This window comes from Lepidochelys olivacea, assembly GCF_965140295.1.
Source record: "Lepidochelys olivacea isolate rLepOli2 genome assembly, chromosome: 14".
Lineage (NCBI taxonomy): Eukaryota > Metazoa > Chordata > Testudines > Cheloniidae > Lepidochelys > Lepidochelys olivacea.
The window spans coordinates 23,814,926-23,832,456 of record NC_140424.1 but is presented as its reverse complement, the minus strand read 5'-3'; the positions used below and the strand labels follow the sequence as shown (position 1 = coordinate 23,832,456).

Sequence of the window (17,531 nt, the reverse complement as noted above, 5' to 3'; positions counted from 1 at the left end):
CCAGCCCCGGCTGCCTCGCGGCAGGGCGCCGGCAGGCTCCAGGCTCCGCCCCGCCCCGCCGACTCCCGGGCTGCGGCAGGTCCACGCCCCGGCGCCGGCCTCGGGGGGCGGGGCGGAGCAAGGGCGGAGCAAGGCCAGGCCCGCGCCCCGCCCCCAGGGGCGAGCAGCGGGGGATCTGGCGGCTGGAAGCCGGCTCCTAGCCCCGCCCCCATGGGCCAAGCGCAGCCATAGCTCCGCCCCCCACACGGGCGAGTCTCGCCCGAGGCCCCGCCGCTCGCTGCGATGTGCGGCCCAAGCCCCGCCCCGTCGGCCGGCGTCACAGCGGCGGCCCCGCCCCCGCGGAGCCCGGATGATGCAGGCTTCGGAGCCGGGGGACGCGACTGGGGAGATGCTGCTGCCGTGACAGGGGATGCACCCGGGTGAGTCCGGGCCCCGGGCCCCGGGCCCCGGGCCCGGGGCGGGGCGGGGCGGGGCCGGGCCGGCCTGAGTGCGGGGCGCGCGGAGCTGGCTCGGGAGCAGGAGCGCGGGCTCTTCGGCTCTGGGGATGAGTGTGTCAGCGGGGGGCTGCCGGGGCGGCGGCGGGCGGACGGAAGCCGGGAGGGGCGCCGCGGTGGGGGCTGAGGGGAGACGCCCTGTGGCGGGCACGGAAGCCGGGAGGGCCTGGGGGTGTGTCTCGGGGTCGGGGTCTCCTCAGGGGCAAGCGGCGCCTTGGAGGAGAGGAGAGGAGAGGAGAGGAGCCGCGCGGGCAGGGCCGGCCGGGGGCGTACGGGGGCGGGTGGCCCCACGGCTGGGTCCGCGGTTTCCTGCTCCGCAAACCTCACCGGATTGGATGTAAATTGACAACGGGGCAGGTCCCGCCCCCTCCTGCCATTGGCTTACGGGCTGCGATTAGTGACGGCCTCGTCACTCGCCAGCGAGGCCTGGGCAGCAGCGGGTGGGGGCGGGGATCCCTGAACCCGGCGCTGCCGGAGCCTCCCGCCGGAGCAGAGCGCAGCGGCCCTTGGCCCCCGGGGCCGGTGGCGCCGCGTCTCGGGCCATCCCCGCCTGCCCCGTGCGGGGCGCAGGGCGCGGTGACTGGTGAGGTGTGTGGAAGTTGGGGGACGTGGGGCAGTGCCTGGTAGGGGGACACAGGCTGGGGGGTTGTGGGGCACAGGATCCTCATAGGTTGGTGTCCTGGCTGGTGAGGGTGTAGAGGTTGGGGGGTGTGGGGTCCCAGTGTGGGGGTGCAGAGGCTGATGGGGTGTTTGGAGCCCCGGGGGCGTGGGGTCTCGGGGGGGGGTGCAGAGGCTGATGGGGTGTTTGGAGCCCCGGGGGCGTGGGGTCTCGGGGGGGGGTGCAGAGGCTGATGGGGTGTTTGGAGCCCGGGGGCGTGGGGTCTTGGGGGGTGCAATGATTGATGGGGGGTGCAGAGGCTGGCGGCGTGGGGTCCCTGTGAGGGTATATGGAGTGCAGGGTCCCCATGGGCTGACAGACACAGTGAATAAAATGAGGTGCAGGGTCCACATGGATGATGCGACAGTTGGGAGGAGCAGGGGGATCGTATTCCCTAGAATGTATAATCCTTGTTGCATGTGATTTCAGTGTTCTGGGTAGCAGACGTGATGCTGACTACACCTGAGTGTTCAGTGTGGCTAGAGACAAGTTGCATTCAGCATTGTGTCAGCTAGTTGTAGGTAAAACCTGCTCCTAGTAGATTTTCCCAATGATTATCTTTTATGATGCTGAATGTGATTTGTCTCCGCTGGCCAGTCACCATTATGTCCACTAAACCAACGAGTGAAAACCCACTTTCAGCAGGATTACTTTTCTTGGTGAAGGCAAACTTTTGGGCCAGGGAGGAAGGTGGGTAATGGGGTTGGATTGTCTTTTATATATATATATATATATATATATATATATATATATATATATATATATATATATATATATATATATATATATATATATATATATATATATATATTAGTTGCCAACTAGTTGTCTTATTGAGAATGCCCTGGAATCCATCCTCACTGCTGTGTTTGGAGAAGGGGAAAGGCCTGCAAAATGTTTGCTGTCAGATGGTTGCTAGGATACACAAATACGCTCATGATGTCAAATGCACTTAGTTCCAGTGAGTCATTAAAAATACTATTTCTATTACCGCAAAGAAAAGGGCAGGTTTGGGAGTTAGCTCATTCTATTCTTCACGAGAGAATTTTTACCGGGGTGGCCTGAAAAGCTTGAACTAAGTATCACAAATCTGTTGGTAGGTAGGTGAAGGCAGTTGGAACAGGCAACACCTTGCTGAAACCCTAAGGAAGGATCCAACTTCACAGCTTCCTCCCACATTGTGCCATATTCCAGCCACCATTCTTCTGCCTAAATAGGGCTCTTATGGTCCCTTGTTCCTTAATCAGAATTTGCTGGTGAGGCTATGTCTTCCTCCTCTCAGCTCGCTTGAGCATGCTGCCTCTGCAGTGCACATTGAACTCTGCTAGTCAAGGAAATCGTTGTGGTTTTATACCGATGAAAGTGATTTCTGTGCCTGTCTCTGGGCAGAATGTTTTATATGTTGTAGTATTCACTTGTTGTGGTTAGAGTTGTGTTTCTCAAGTGATCAGTTAACAATACAAATTGGAGATCAGAAACTTTTCATTGATTTGGGATAGCTTGTCCTTGTTCAGTTAAAAAAAAATACAAAATACAAAATTCCCCTTTTCATTTGTGTAGCTATGTACTTACGTTGCACTCACATAACTTAAATAGATTTGTCTCCTCGGATGTTTCTGATTGGAACATTTTACCTATGTTATTAATATGAACTATAGGATGGTCCAGCTTGGATAGAGTGAAAATTGTGCTAATGTGTCCAGTTTATTTGATGGCAAACAGAGTCCTGAGTAGTCTGGAAAATTAATTCCTGGTTATAGCAGAAAATCTTAATTGTTGCAAAAAGGGATGGCCTCGTGGGCAGCCTTGTGTACACAGTTACCTCTGTGTTCTCTATCTCTTGTAAATATTAGCTGCATAAAGATTGACAAATAGAAGTGTGGAGCAGGAGTTCAACGGCTCTTTAGCCCCAATAAAACTGTCACCATGTTTCTTGCTAGAAAACAATGAAGATCCCCAGGTGTGTTTGCCATAACAAGCCATTGCCTCCAACTTCTCTAAGGGTGATTCTGGAAAAATTGCTCCTTGAATAACTTTCTGGGATTGACATCTTTCCCCATCTGTGACATTTGGGAGGTATCCAAGGCAGTTCTGGGTTGTCCACAGGGCACCAAGATTTGGCCATGACCCTTCTGACTGCATGCCAGATGTTTATTTCCACAGCTGTATCAAAACACTATTTGTCTTACATTTTAACTTTTTAAGGCAATGCTTGTTCAACTGGGATAACTATATACGTGGTCCCAGGAAGATGTCCTCCGAGACATACCTGAAGAGTTTACCTCGGGAAGGGGAGATCTGGGGAGAGATCAGTCCCAGAAGGGAAATCATGGTTAGGTAACAAACTTTCCCTTCTGAATCCTGAGCTCTTTCCCAGTCCCAGATATGTAGTGACCACTTCAAAAAAAAAAAAATAGTCAGGGAGAGAGATGAATAAAACAGAAGAAGGTTCTCTCTTCTCTAGAATTAATCTAATTATTATTAATCTAATGTTGGAATTACCACTTGGATCACCTTCCTGCAGAAGGATGCTTCTGTGAAGGATAGGAGGTCGAGCCTGTAGTGCCTGAATAAAGGGTTTGAAAATGAGTGACCTGGTTGCCACTTTACAGAGTTCTTCTGGTGACCGTCAGTCTTTCTGCCCAGAAGGCTGCTGGAGAACATGTGGAGTAGGCACAATGCCTTCTGAGATCAGTCTGGATCTGCATACATTTTGCTGATGCTGCACTCGATCCCCCTAGCTGGTCTTCTCACATCTAATATCCCACAGTTTATGGTTTTTCTTCTGGTTGGTTAGGCTTTGGGGAAAACTCAGGAAGAATAATCTCCTGGCATGTGTGGAAGGAAGAATTTTCCTGGGTAGTGAATGAGTATAAAAGAACTACCTTAGGCTCTTAGGATGCCCAGTAAGGCTCTGGTCTTTTAAGAGCAGATATTTTAGAGACTCTTCTAGCTAGTGGGATTGTAACCGGGAGCTATATCTTCAAGGATTGGAAATACAGACACCTAGATGCCATTGTTTGAATGGATGGTTGCGAGAGCTTGTTACTCTGGTGCAGGTTCCAGGCCAGGCAGATAGGCCTGACTGTTGGTTTGGACAGATATCCTGCCACCACCCAAGGGAACCCTAATATCTGCTACAGATTGGATCAGCTTGTGTTCAGGACACTTTAGCTCTGAGATGTGAGATGCAGCGAGGGGAGGTCTCGGCTGTTCTGTAAGAAATCCAGCGGAACTGGGATGTTTGGTTTCCTGGGTCTTGACACTAGTAAGAGTTTTGGCCATATCCTGTGAGGTTCAGGAGGATAGAGAGTCTGGAGTGTATCTATTACACTGGAAGAATATTCCATCTGTTGCTGCTCAGTAACCAATTGTCAGACTTGTGTAACCTGGTTTGGGATGCAAAAGCCGACCTGGGGACAAGGAGGGCACATAAGAGATATGTCCATTTGTGAACCAGAGCATTTGTTCCCAGTGATGTCTGCTCTCGTGAACATGAGCTTAGTTTTTGCATTTTGACTGCATGAAGATGGGTCCACATGGGAGCAGTCTGGCCCCGTGGATATCAGCTGGAATACTTCTTTGTTCGGGAACCATTCTCAGTTACCTGTCAGTTCATGGCTTTGCCAGTGTGCTTTAGTGTTCAGTGTCCCTTCTGTGTGAGGTGCCCTGATGGAGGCTAGGTGACCTCTAATCAGAAGAGAATCTGCATCACTTTGGACTTGAGCTTTTTGTGTCTTCTTGCTAGTTTATGTATCCCATGGTCATCCCGTGTGATTGAATCAGGATGTGCTCCTTCCTCAGCTGTCCTGGAAATCTTGAAGGGCCAGTCTGACCACTTTCATTTTTAATCTTGACCATGATGGAGAAGGAGCTTGGCAGGTAGTTTTGTTTGGGGAGTAAAGCCTCGGGGATGTTGGACCTCCAAAGAGGAAGGGGGCTCACTGCTGCCTCCAAGAAACTTTAAAAATTGGAATGTCAGTGGTTAGGCAAGGTGGGAGTCCTAGAGTCTGCTTTTTTTGCACTGCTGGAGGCAGAAAATCTGGTCTTTGGATGGGCAACGAGCATGGCCTAGCCCTGGAGCCACACTGACAAGTCTGAACTGTCTCTGTTATTTGCCAGGAGAAAGGTGCAGCCCAAATGCCTTGGACCAGTGGTCTCCAACTTTGTTACGCACAAGATCGCTTTTTGAATTTAAGTGCAACCCAGGATCTACCCCGCTGCTTCCGTAAGGCCCCGCCCTGCTCACGCCATCCTCTCCTGTCTGTCACTCACTCTCCCCAACTCTCACTCGCTTTCACCAGGCTGGGGCAGGGGGTTGCGGTTTGGGACAGGGTGCAGGCTCTGGGCTGGGGCCCAGGGGTTTGGAGTGTGGGAGGGGGCTCTGGGCTGAGCCTGGGGCAGGAGGTTGGGATTCAGGAGAAGGGGCGGGGTGCAAGCTCTCGGAGGGAGTTTTGGGTGGTGGAGGGGGCTCTGGGCTGGGGCAGAGTGTTGGGGTGCAGGAGGCGGTATGGGGGCCTGGCTCTGGGAGGGGACTCGGTGCTGGGGGTTGGGGTGCGGGCTCCCACTGGGCGGCACTTACCTCAGGCGGCTCCAAGGCAGCTGCGCAGTGAGGCTAAGGGTACGTCTACACAGCTGAAGTTAAAGCGCTGCCGTGGCAGTGCTTTGATATGGCTGTGTAGTTGCAGCTCCAGCACTGGGGAGAGCTCTCCCAGTGCTGTAATAAGCCACCTCCGCGAGGTGGAGCTACCGGCGCTGGGAACGCAGCTGCCAGTGCTGTAACACTATCTATGCTGCCACTTTACAGCGCTGAAACTTGCATCGCTCAGGGAGTTGTTTTTTCACACCTCTGAGCAAAGAAAGTTTCAGCGCTGTAAGTGGCAGTGTAGACAAGGCCTAAGGCAGGCTCCCTGCCTGCTCTGGCCCTATGTTGCTCCTGGAAGGGGCCAACGCACCCCTGGGGGAGGGCACGTGGTTCCGCGCACTGCCCCCTCTGCAGGCACCACCTCCGCAGCTCCCATTGGCCACAGTTCTCCATTCCCGGCCAATGGGAACTGTGGGGGCGGTGCTTGCAGGCAGGAGCAGCGCGCAGAGACCCCTGCCTCCCTTCCCCTTCTCCCCTGCCTCCCGCCCCCGGAGGCAGGCTGGCTGCTTCCAGGAGCAGCATGGGGCCGGGGCAGGCAGGGAGCCCGCCAGACTTTTAGCGGCCGGAGATTGCGATCGACTGGGAGAGTCTCCAGGATCGACCAGTCGATCGCAATCGACCGATTGGTGACCACTGCCTTGGACTAATGGCGAGACCAGGCTCCAAACTGGACTACTTTCTGTCCATCATTGCAACGAGGGTTTGAGGGGCAGCTGTCTTATTGTTTGGACAACTTGTGTTAAATGCCTGGAGAATGCCTCATCACTGTGTCAATGGAAAGCAGTGTGTGATATCCATGAGACAGAAAGTGTGTCCTCGGCTTCTGCCAGCCAGAAATGGACTGTGTTATAAACCTGAATTCTGATCCCATTGAGCAGCCCCAGTGCCTGCTGGGCTAGCACATCTGAAGATGCTGGATTTAATCTGGTGAGCTGGAGTAGTCACTCTTACCTGTGTTTGTGCGCAGGGAACTGAATCCAGTTCTGATCTGATTGGACACAGGAAGTCTTGCTGGAATCACGGTTCACTGTTGATGTGCATACCCTCAAAATTCAGGTTTCACATTTGGGTGCTTAAAGGTAGGTTCAAAAACAAATGATCTGTGAAAATCAGGTCACTTGAATTTGATGACAACATATGGATTTTTAGGGGCCTAAGTTAAGGCACCCAAGTTTCAGAAAGGTTGGTTTTTAATAAATACAACAGGGTTGCATCATGTAATTGATGGGGAGGGCTGATGCTGGAGTTTGGCTGGTTTTCATTCTCTGTGTGGAAAAATCAGAGGAAACTTTGCAGCTCTGAGGATACATTAACTCTGGAGGACCGCCCTAACTTACATCGCTTATAAAATGTGCGCTGCGCTATTAATACCTGAGTGCATATACACTTCATATGTGGCATCAACTGACACTGAGCTTCATACATATAAGTAACTTATTTTGAAATGACACTTCCAGCAGAACCGAATTCACTGAGCAGTCTTCTCTCACAAATTGAGGTGGCTGTGTGGGCTGAACATTACGAGCTATTAAATATATATTTGTAAAAGGCAATTTCCCTTTATTACAGTCATTCCCTTGACATTGGTGTCTGACGGGAATAGGCACACTGATAACAGGTTCTTTATCAAAGTGCAGTATTTTGGGATTTATTTTTTTTAAACTGCCACACTTGTATCCTGGCCTGTTAGCTAAATGGGAACCTCTCCAGAACTTAAAATTCATCCATGAAAACAGCTGCTAATTTATGTGTGCTCAGCATCTTTGCATCTGTTTAAAGGAGACAGATTTTCTTATTACTCCCATTACATTTTACCTCTTGACACCACTTTTTAAAATTGTATTTAAGGATCATTCTGCAAACATTCTTCACCTTAATTCTCTACCACGGCATGTTCAGTTCAGACATCTGGTGGTTGGTAGTAGGGGAAGAAAGCTTTTGTTAGCAAGTGAGTTCATTGATTGGACATCAACAGTTCTCTAAGGCCACAATCTGCAGTCTTTACTCAGGTAAAGGCCTGAGTGGACTTTGGGATGTGGACTTACAATTGTGTAAGCCAAGGGTTCTCAAACTTATTTAGTAAGCTGGAGCACATCTCGGTAGATGTATCTTGGATGCTCTTCTTTCCATTCACAGTTGAGGAAACCACCTTTTCTCCCATTCCTGATCACTTAATGTGCCCATGGCAGTTGCTTCCATAGTGAAGTGACATTAGGGAAATGTTTAGTGTATTTTTGGTGTCATTAGTGCAATAAGTCTTTTGCCCAGTTTTTGTTAAAATCAATCAGCCTGGTTACCCTGACTCAACTTTTCCTCTCTCTTGCCCATGGTTCTCTGCTCTCTGGTACCTTTCCCTGATGCTTGGTTCTCTTCTCCCCTGGGCATACCGCCCTTGTTTCTATCTCCTACTGGTCCCTAGCAGCTGCAGTTTCACTGATGGCTCCAGTCCCTGAAGGTGGCTCCTTCATCTCTTCCATCTATGTAGCAGTGGGCCCCAGGGGGACAGCTAGGCTGGCTGATGGATTCCAATTGCCTTTTGCTCTTCCTTCCACTTAAGAGCCTGGATGCTCATAGAAGCAGTTGGAGACAATGAAAGCCAACAGCATGTGATCTCTCAGCACTCTGCAGATTCCCAGGGTTCCCCTACGCTGTGGCTGGGAGCATACCTCCCAGCCTGGGTACACAGGCATACACTAGTTCAAGTTGAGCTAGCATGCTAAAAGTAGAAGTGTTGATGCTATGGCACAAGCAGCGGCATGGGCTAGCCATCTGAGTTTGTAACCCAGGGGTTTGCGTGGGCTTGTACTGGGGGTGCGATGAGAGAGGGGTAAGCCTGAGCCGTAACATCCACACTGCTACTTTTAGAGCACTCGCTCATGCAGAGCTAGTGCATGTCTGTCTACCTGGGCAGGGAGGCATCATTCCAGCTGAAGGTTATAGAGACCCCTAGGAGCCCACAGGCCAGAGTTTGGGAAACACTGGCATTAGCAGTAATTGTGAGGAAGTGCTGATTAGTGTCTGTTCAGCAAACTCTGCTGACGACAAAGCCAGTTGTAAGAAGCGGATTATTCATCATTCCTGCATGGGCTGCGTTCTCCCTGGATATTTCTGCAGAAGTGCAATCACTATTTGAGTAGTTGCTCTATACAGATTTCGTGTCAACTAGTTGATAGATCAGACCTCTTTTAAATAATTATTTTTTCTTTATTTTGTGGTTCTTGGTGGCCATCAAACCTGCCTCTCAGCTTACCTGGTGGTTTGATCTGCTGCTTAGTGGTCCTAGTGTGACGTGTGGGTGTCACAAATTGCACCAGATATGCTAGTCAGGAGTAACAGAGCAACTCAGGAGGATTTTCTAGGGTTACAGCTTGACTTTCAAGCATCTCTTTCCCTTCTGAGGCGTGGCTAGACAAGCTATGCTCACCTGCCCGTGTACCTCAAGAGGGCCTGTTCAGTGGCAGTTAATAGGAATTTTAAATTCCAAATGAAATTGACAAGCTAATCAGGTCATGGGAGGTGGAGAGAACTGTGCTGGGAGTGTGACAGCTAAACACAGAAAAGAGCTGATTAAACACGAAAATCTGCAGCTAGGAGTTGCAAATTGCTTGGGAAACTTGGCTGCATTTGGACTAGGGAATGGGGGTGGGACACCGTAAAGGAGTCTTAGTCCAGGAGCAGCTTGCTGCCAGGGCCAGTGGTTTGTTGGATTGGGGTGTAACTAGTAGGCAGGAATTGTACTGGGGCAAAAAAGGGTCAGAAAGGATTGTTGTTTTCAGTGTTTGGTGCATTGATGATATACTGTGACTACATACGCAGACATTCTGAACTGACAGTACTAATTAACCACACCCATCATATCATTGGCTCAGTCGTAATTAAGCAGTGTATTCCTGGAGCTAACACATGTCGGGTCTGCCATCCATATGAGCCTCTGCCATGGTTTGAGGCTTGGCTATAACAAAGGCCTTTTCTTTGCTGCTAAAAAAGGTGGTCTTTTTGCCTTGGGGTGACATGCATGAGCTATCCTAAGATAAAAACACAGGGAACACAAGGCGCTTTAGTTTTACCGTGAGGTCAACTTGACGAAGTCTTGCACACCATTTCCACCTGAGTTGACCTTGGTGAGCTTACCTCTTGGTAGCTGCACTAGGATTGCTGTGCCGCTAGAGCTGTATTGGTATACTACGCTGGCAAAGCAAAACTAATCACTTTAGCTGGCATAGCTTATTCTACCACTCCTGGGTGAAATAAGCTATGCAGGACTGGCAAAAGGACACCCCTGACCAATATACCCGCAGAAATATGTAGCGTAGACCTGGCATCAGTGTAGTTTTAACAAGGCCTGTGTGTATCCTATAGACTATGTGACATATACCGTACCAGAGGTTCTGGGAGGTCAGTGCATAAACTTCCCCTATTTCCATTCCCCAGCATCACTAAACTCCATTGGTTGTGTATGGAGTCTTTTGTCTGCTTAGATGTTGGAAACAATTGCCGGCTCAATTTAATCTCTGTGACTCCACAGTAAACAGTTCAATATTGGCTGCATGGCAAACTGCGTTCTCCTCTCTCTGATCGTTTTGCAGCATCCCTTTCCCAAGTTCCAAGTGCAGGATTAACTGCCCAGTCAGGAAGTGGAAACAAACCACTTTTTATTAGGGGAGCAGAGGGAGAGCAGCATTGTTACCACCAACTGGAGCTCTGGGTTGGCTCAACAAATTGACACTAACCCCCTTGGCTTCTTCAGAGACAGTTTTCCAGAGAGATGGACAGAAACTAGCAGGGAGGAGCATATCTTTTCATAGTCTCTGTGCTGGGATGTGTGCTCCCCCACACCCCAGCCTGGCTGCTTTGAATGGGTCTGGCCCTCAAGGATTTCAGGGATGTGGATCTAGGTTGTTCTCGAAGGTCTGTATGTTTGTGGGGCTTTTGTTTCCTATGCCTGCAGGTTTGATGCCTGAGTGAGCCTTTTATCTTTCTCTTTGAAGGTGCTTTGGCATGTGCCATTTGGCAGCTGGTAGAGGTAGATTCTATGCTGTGCTTCAGTTAGTTTGAGACTCTGGTATGGTGAAACATGTGAATGCCTGGAAAGTCTCTTATCACACATCAAGCCACAATTGCTAATAGAGTATGCATTGGTAATTGTAACTTGATTTGTGATAAGAGACTTCTTGCATCAGCTTGCTCCTAGCTGGTTTCAGATACGTAATGTCTGGGTTTATATTCTTGTACTGCCAAGGCTGCAAGTTACATGTGCCACAACTGGATATCAGATTTGACAATTGTTTGGTTTGTCATAGACTGGCACCTCCCTCACTGGGAGGTTCCAGGGAGATGTATCAGGCTAAGAGACCATGGCTTCCACTGTGCTTCATTTGGATAGCTTAAAGGCTTTTATATAGTGATCTTTTCCACAGGCTGGACTTAGTTGAGCCAGGCAGTCTGCAGCACCTAAACTTAAAGAGCAGGATTGGTTAGCATTGGTGGAGAAAGGGCCATTATGCTGACACAGCAACTTTGGGACCATGGTGTCCTTTCTGCTGGAGCCCATATGCTGCTGTTGTAAGAGGCATAAGACATCTGGTGTGGTTTATCAGAGAATATTAAGTGCAAAAATAGTATTTCAATAATAGGTGCACTTACTAAAGCGACAGTGGAAGTGGGCAGCCTTCCAATCTGTGTATGAAAATGCTTCCAGCTCCCATTTCATGACAAGAAAAGCAATAATAAATCAACCAAAGAAATATAATCTGTATCTCAAACATTTTAATAAGTAACTTTTAAAAAAAAAAATCAATGTGAATGTGTTAGCTCTTGCCAGCTGTTTGCTTCCTGGTCATGTCCTGAGAACTAAGATAGGGAAGCAATCAAGAATCCAAGAGTCTAAAGTTAGTTATTGTACAGTCTGTAGTTAGTATTCCTGCCTGTGACCACAGCAGGTATTGCCAATAAAAGAAGGTAAAGAATGGGTAGGACCAGAGCCTTGTGTGCTTTCTTACCTTTTTACCGGTGTCTGGGTGGAAGCGGCAGATGGCCCGATTCATGACCCAGAGAGCACTAGCTTTCTGAACTGGAGAGCATCTTTAGTGCAGGAAGGGAATGACTCTCTAGCAACATCCTGGGATCTCTGGGAAATCTAAGTTTCAGGAAGATCAGGAATCTGGCAGCCAGAATGGGTGATGACATGGTGTTTGTTTATCCCAAAGGCCCTGGATTTGCTTCTTGCCATGTGTTATCTTGGTCAAATATGCATCTGATCCACCAGGTTACCAGCCGATAGTAGGGACACCTTAAAGAGTGGGGGAGCAAGTCAAGTGTCCTTTGGCAGATTTTAGAGACGGGAAGTCTGTCATCACCCTGGATGGTAGCATCGGTTAACTAGTCAGGCTGCTCTCCAGCACGTCTGGTGAGACCTGGATAACAGAAGGCTGTGTCTCTTAGGCTATGGTGGCAGAGCTTAGCCATGCCGACTATTTACCTATGGGATTCAGGTGGGTTTGTACTTGGCATGGCTAAGCCATGCTTCCACTGTAGCTACGTGTGTGACTGCAGCTACGCTGCTATTTATACTTGCACAAGCTCAGTGGGAACTACTGCGAGTATGTATACGCAAGCTGGAAATCATGTGCTTAGTGAGCAGTGAGACGTAGCCTTGCTTTGCCTCCTCCGTATTTCATTTTCTGGGTCTTGGAATTATTTGGGGGATAGAAATGGTCGGCGGGAGGGAAGCCAGTGAGGTTCTAGTATGGAGGTAGCCTAGAAGCAGGTGCTTAACACATACAGAAGTGACCTGTTTCGTGGGCATTAAATACACTAGTTAGTTTTATTTTCCACATGAAATGATAATCTGTCTTTAGATGGGAGGATGAGGAGTGGTTCAAATAAGGGAGGCTGCAGGAATGACAGATGTTGCATGCAGCCTTACCTTGGCTGAGTCATGCCTGCGTCGGACAGATACTTAAGGGGTCTGACTTTCTCACATACTGTGGCCACATTTGTATAGCTTATCCTAGGTCACTGAATTGAATTGACATGTGAGGGTGGAGTCTGTGCTCACAGAAAGTTGGCATTGCATTCTAAATCCCGTGTTGCGTTCCATGCTCAGTGTTGTTTCAGGTTGATATTCAGTCCGAGCACTAACAGCAGCACAGGGTCACATGGAGGAGGGCTAGGGAAGCGTTTTAAAGGTACTCTGTTATGCAGTGAGCTGCCCTAAGTTCCAATGGCTTAGTTGAAGAGCAGCTTCACAGGGATTCATTTTATTAGCGCTGTCACACACCTACCATTAGGAGACAGTATTCCCAGGCTCTTTCCAGCATCAAACCTGTTCACTCAGGCTGTGCAGTGGGTTCACCATTTGATTCTGAAATATTCTAATATTACTAAATCTCTCAGAGGCAGGGGCCCAGTTGGTCCCATGCAAAGAGAAGTGTCTTCAGATACCTTCTACACACAGACCATGAGCTGGTAGGTTTTAACATGGTCACAACTGTGAAAACTAGCACACTTGTCTCAGTCTGAGATTCCCTCCTACTCGCTGTTTAGCCCTGTTCACTTATATAATAAGGGCTTGGAAGGAACTAGCACATTTTCAAATTGGTTCTTGATTTAGAAATATTTTCAATTCTGGAGTTTTGGCCAGTTATATGGGTTCTCCCAGGGGCAGCTAATGAATGCTGAACTGTGGTGCTGCCCTGTGTATTCATACAGTGAATCCTGCTTTGATGTCCCAGCTCAAAAATATCCTCTGTGGGGAAAAGTCCTGGGAGAAGCCAATGCATTGTCTCAGCTGTACTCTAAAAACCTCAGTGTTACGTGTTAAAGGCTTGATACTGCAAACGCTCCATGTGCAAAACTCCAGTTGAAGTCCATGACTAAGGGCTTGCCATAGTGGACTCTGAACACCCCTACATAACTACTAGGACCAGGAATTAACCATAGATAGAGCAGAGCACTGATTCTTTGTTAACTTAAGTTATCATGATTGCACTGGCTTATATATGCCTTACAACAAACTAGCCTCTTCTTCTTCTTTGTGTATCATGGTAGTGCCTATAAGACACTGTACAAATACATAGTAAGATCGTCCCCGCTTTGAAGAGCGTACACTCGCTAAATAGACAAGAAAAAGGGTGGGAGAGACAAAAGGATTGGTCCAAGGTCACACAGCAGCAGGTCAGTGACAGCTGGGAATAGAAACCTGTTCTTCTACCTTCTAGTCTCTCTGCGGAACTATCATGCTATTTTTAGGTGATGGTTTTTTGTTTTGTTTAAAACCATCTAATAGTTAAGTGTCAAATAAAGGAAGGCACAAGCTATGCCTAACTTATGAAAATAGATTCTCTGTTCAAATGTAGAATCAATAAAAGCCACCAGTGCTGAACCAGATCTAACTCGCTGGGATATAAGTGAAGTTCCCTGAGCTTTTTGGTTTCTTTTCGTGCCATCTGGAATTGGAAAAATGGATAGTTTACAAAATGACAGTTTTTAGGCATTTCAAAAGCCTTATAAGCGACCCTAAAAATGCAGAGCTTTTAAAAACTTTCCCTATCACTCTGTGACCTCCCAAATGTCGGGAAGTTGCTGAGACGGTGGTGTGCCAACCACAGCAGCCTCTGAAACAAACAATAATAATTATAATACTTGGCAGTGGTGAGCAGTTCATTTCTGTGTGAAATTCAGGAATGAAACCAAGAAAGAGCTCTTCAGTGGGCTCAGAATAGCCTTCCTACCACTGAGCCCCAATACGGTCTGGGGATGAAGAACACCCTGTATCAGACCCACCGCCAAATGTCATGGCGCTAGGTTCGTTTCTTCTCCGAGCCTTCCCACCCAAGGGTCCTGCAGGGGATTATAGGCTGACTCAGCCTCCCATCATGCCTTGAAGCAAGTTTATCTCAGATGCTGTGGTCTCTCTAGATAATAAGGTAGCTTGGCCAGATGCTGCTTATGTCTCTGAAGGCTGGGGTATCCTGGGGCAGGGGAAAGAGTGAGTTTGTGTTTAAATACACGTTGTACAGTAAAATGGTGAAGTTTCGTGAGAGGAAAGAATCCACCCTCCCCACAATCTACAAAGCCATAAAAGCTTCAAGGTCTCTGCTAGCCTCTCTCATGTGTTCCATTCCCGACCCTTGCAATTGGCAGGGATGACTCAGGTGTTTGATCCCAAGGGTGTAGCTCATTTGAATGGGCAGGGAGGAGTCTTTGGATGGACGTACTTCTATAAGACGATGTAAGATGCCTCTTCCAAGCTCTCCACCGTGTCCAAACTGGAATCTCCTGGCATGCCTCTTGCTGGCTGTTTAGTAGATTAACTACTTCGGAGCTGCAGAGGCTGAGTATTGTGCATCCTGTATCTCGGGGGGAAGGTGTTTGCTCTTGATCTCAAGCATGTCATGTGTGCCAAGCTGCAGCGATGGGTTCCCTAGAGCTACAGGTCTGAACACGTGCTCGGTTCTGTCAACAAACATGGTTCACTGATTCAGTCAGGTTTTGAGCAGAGTTGGACTGAATTCCTGTAGGTTGCACTTACGTGCCCTTAATGATGTTGAGTCAAGGGGACTGTGGGTGTATGAGGCCATTGCATGGAAGCTTAAGCTTTTGTACCTTCACAATGATAAATTGCCTTGGTAAGAGGTATAACAGGTATAACCAGTGCAAGGAAATGTACTGTAGAACTGGGTCATATTCCCTGTACGTTTATTTTCGCAGACTTAAAAATAGCTGTGAAAATAGATTTACAGCCAGTGGTTTCTGCTGAGAACTCCTGTGCTGCTACTGCCTAGGAACAGGCGGCTGCTCCAGAGCTGTCTAGCACTCACAAAGTGTGTTCACGCTGCTCTGCCTAGCCAAAGGCAGCTCCCCTCCCCCCGGCGAAAGAAATGAATCTACAACTAGCGCTGTCCTGTGAAAATTAACAGGCAAAAATCTGCTGCTCTGGTGCTGATCGGACTGTGCGGAGGGGAATTCTAGTGAAGCTCCATGAGATCCACATGTAAACTCATCCTCAGTCCATTGAAATATGGACAGCAAAAGGCTACTTGGACTGGAAGCTCTTTGGGGGTTGGACCGTGTTTTTGTTCTGTGTCGGTCCAGCACCTAACACAGTGGGGCCCTGGTCCATGACGGGCTCCTGAGTGCTATCGCAAAGCAGATAAATAGTGATAAACTCACGATTCTAAAACAAGGTGCATCTGAAGTGACTCTAGGGGGAGAGGAGTTTTTGAGGCGCTTAATGCCCTTTGGATGAATATGGTCTCTTGACCTGAATTGTAGCAGCTGTAGGCTGATACAGCAGCAGCTTTCCTTTGCATTATTCATGGATTAAGTACTGCTGTCTAAGGTGCTCATGTTTTCCCCCTCTGTTGAATGCAGTGCAGTTGTGGTGTTCCACATTTACTGAGCCTGACCAGACCTCTAAAATGTGGGTCACAGAGATGCAGGAGATGTCAATTTGGCGAGTCTAGGCCTGGAGGGGTGGAAATGGGCACTGATGCTTGTTAGAGCCCAAAATGAGGAGCTGTGTATGGCTGATTGAGCTGACAGGAGCAGTGTGCTATGAGGGTTGTTTAAATCAGGGCTTCTCACAACAATTTTTTCTGGTGGCCTCTGACAATTTTTCCTAAAATACTTAATTAACTTTAGGAAAAACCAATAACTATCCACATAGACATGTTGAAATCATTGTAATTTATTGATGTAGGATTTTTTCCCCCAGACTCAATAATAAATAGTCATGTACAGTTGTCTCTATTCTTTACTGGACCTAAACAGAATAGAAACACAAATAAGGTGCTTCGTACGGTCTTGTCTTTTTTTGCTTTTTTTTGGTTGCTTTTTTTTTCTTCAAGATGTGCTAGTTACTAAGTCTGCTGTGAAAAGTGACATTAACAAACATACAAATATCACTTTTCACAGCAGACTTACTCAGCCCCGGCAAGCCTGGGATGGGGAGGTGAATATGGAAGCATTGGGGGCCGGGGGCACTGGAGGAGGGGGGTGAGCTTGGGGCCAGAGCCCGCCACCATATGGTGAGGGAATGGAGCCTGAAACCTCGTGGCTGGAGCCTGATACCACCAGCCCTGGGAAGGTGGGGAACCCACTGCCTGCCTGCTCCTCCAGCTTTTGTGTCTCCAGAGGTGGGCAGGGCCCAACCACTGGTGGTGGCTCTGGGGGAGGGGGCTGCTGCTTTAGCCCTCCCCCTCACCCCCCATCATAGACCAGGAGGCTGTGGCTCAAGAAAAGTCCTTGGTGGCTGCATGCGGCAAGGGTGGCTGCATTTGAGAAACACTAGTTTAAAGTGTCTGCCCTGAAGGTGGGGGAGAAACCAGCCCATTCCTACCCTCCATGGGATTTAACAATGAAACCTGGGTCACAGGGCTTGAGCAATGGACCAGATGCTAGTATAAAAGATGAGGCCTTTCTCAGAGGGAGTTCAGAGACAGTATCTTGGTAAGAAGCCCAATGCAGCATGCTGGTTAAGGGTTGGGGAACAATTTCCAATGGGGCCTGCTGTGTGGGTTCTTTTACTACATTTTTCACATCAGCCGAGCAAGAGGGTTCTGTTAAGTGTGGAGCCCAAGCCTCCCCCCCATCCTGTGAAGCAAATGTCCCTCTGTTACTCATAGCTTTTCCCAGCAACAGAATAAAAATTACAAGATGTGTCACTTTTGCTGCTTCTGCTATTAGCTGAACAACTGTGAAACTCACTAGAATCTAGCCACTAAAGCCTGGT

At 48.6% G+C, this 17,531-nt stretch overlaps 1 protein-coding gene across 7 annotated transcripts in view; it reads left to right on the top strand.

Moving 5' to 3' along the window:
- The first annotated feature begins 325 nt into the window (after positions 1-325).
- The window catches only part of NDEL1 (nudE neurodevelopment protein 1 like 1), a 43,617-nt gene continuing 26,411 nt past the window's right edge, over positions 326-17,531 (top strand). For 3 of the 7 annotated variants that reach the window (XM_084647536.1, XM_084647532.1, XM_084647537.1), the window contains exon 1: positions 326-419. The gene's annotated coding sequence lies outside the window, so the exon portion shown is untranslated. Of the gene's footprint in view, positions 420-932; positions 1,083-5,274; positions 5,381-6,764; positions 6,877-17,531 lie in introns of those variants that run through there. The other 4 variants (XM_084647535.1, XM_084647534.1, XM_084647538.1 and 1 more) reach the window with 4 other exon arrangements.